Source organism: Schistocerca nitens, chromosome 2, assembly GCF_023898315.1.
Source record: "Schistocerca nitens isolate TAMUIC-IGC-003100 chromosome 2, iqSchNite1.1, whole genome shotgun sequence".
NCBI lineage: Eukaryota > Metazoa > Arthropoda > Insecta > Orthoptera > Acrididae > Schistocerca > Schistocerca nitens.
The window spans coordinates 610,442,922-610,445,066 of record NC_064615.1 but is presented as its reverse complement, the minus strand read 5'-3'; positions in this window follow the sequence as shown (position 1 = coordinate 610,445,066).

Below are 2,145 nucleotides of genomic sequence, written 5' to 3'. Positions count from 1 at the left end.
TGAACATCTTCAACATGTCAAATCGGTAAATATTTAGAGGCAATACCATGAAGCATATGAAACCGATCGTGTAAAATCAGTATTGGGAAAGGTGAGTGGAATAATTATCGTATTTTACGGACTGTAAGACACACCTTAAATTTTTAAGCATGTTTCTAAAAAAAATCACTTTTTTTATCATTTTTATTGTTAGCCTGCAAAGCCTGACTAAGAAAATTCTTAGTCTATAAAACCGAACTGACCTTTAAGATCCTCGAAAATCGTCATCTGAACTTTCTTGCTCTTCTACTTCTTCTTCCTCTTCGTCGTCATCGTTGTCCTCTTCATATATAAGATGGTCTTCACTGCCATCGAGAGGGTTACTTGCGCCGCACTTCTCGAAAGATACATCAATAATGTCTTCTGACATTCTAGACCTTGACTGTTATATACGCTGACACACTTGTTTGATTTTTGGTCGGTGTAAAGCTCCCTTCGGCGTGAATTCGTCTTGGGTTTCATCCATCATCCAATTGTTCCATTCCTCTCTCACACGCACTTTAAATGGTTTATTTATCGAGACATCAAGAGGTTGCAGTTGTGATGTCAGTCCTCCCGGAATAACAGCATGCTCTGTATTTTCCTCTCTCAATTTCTCTTTCACAGAATTTTTCAAATGACTACTAAACTGATCTAGTACAAGAAGAGAACTCTTCTTCAATAAAGCACCTTTCCTTCTCTCCCACACATTGTTAATCCATAATTCCATACCAGACTCGTCCATCCAACCCATGTTATGTACTTGAACAACATCTGACGGTATTTCAGAAGGTTTTGACATTGTTTTGGGCTTGAAAATGATCATTGGAATAAGTATAGCACTGTCAACACAACATGAAAAACAACAATGTAATGTATTTTTTCGTGTCCACTTGTTGTTATAGTTACAGTTTTAGCATCTTTCATGGCAACAGTTCTGTTACTCAGTACACCAAATGTCAGAGGAGTTTCGTACGTTTTCGCTATTTGTCTTAGTTCCGTACTGGTTTTCTTTCGATACTGAATAAAAAAGCGATGCAAAGGTGATATTTTTTCTTCATACGCTTGTGGGATTTTCTGAGCTATTTTGGCCTTGGTTCGCATGTTAAGTCCTTAACGCTTCATAAACCAACTCCACTCTTGGGTCTGTTAAATTCCACTGCAGCGCTAGCTTAAGAACATGTATTTCAATCGTTTTATATTAATTTCATTGCCATTTTTACGTTGTCCTTGAATCCATTTCAATACGTCATCGTTTGGTTTCTGCCATAGCTCTCTGTTATATTCTGCCTAGTTATCAAAGATGGGGTGTCTAGGAAATCTGCTTCTCGGGTCGCTAGACAACAATTCAAGCGAATCGTATTAATGAGTTTAATTACGAAATGAATCAGTGACCATACTTAACTTTGACAATAACACAGAAGTGTTGCAAGCAAAGGGCGACATGCAAATAAGAAATCTCTTCAGTATGTACAATTCCTAAGTCGCTGGTCTTCAAGTGCCTAATCTTGACGCTGCTGTAGAAGTTAGCCGCGACCGGTCGGCCCGGCGCTTACGTTCTCTTCGTATAGAGGCCGCTGCCGTTACATTGTCGTCCTGGAGAGGGGTCGGTCAGTGTACAACTGGCTGACGGCTTCTTCACATCCTGTCTGCTCTCTCGTTTCCGACTGGCGTACCGGCACTTGACTTTGCGCCGTGACACATTCAGTCCTCTATTTGCACATTTAGTCTTCCTCTTTTTTTTCAGTTCTTCTTTACTAGCCCGCCAATCGCGAATGATTTTTTTCTGTTCGTGGAAGGCCGAAGTGTCGCTCATCTGTTCTGTTTCCATTATCTTCTGCATGTGCTATTAGCCTACGCCCAATTTACAGCTCGCATTCTATGAATGCCTTTTATTTTTTTTTTCCCATTACGAAACTACCTACTAACATAGCTATTGTACTGTTATTGATAACACAAATCATTTTCAGTTCAAGTTTACTGGCACCGTAGACTGCAATGACTCTTCATAGGCTAGATTGTGTTCTGGGTTTGTGGTGGCGGGGAGGGAGGGAGACGGAGCTAGCAAGCTTGTGAATCCCCACAACTGCACTGCTGCAACCAGTTAATCCAGTGTTGGCAGATAGA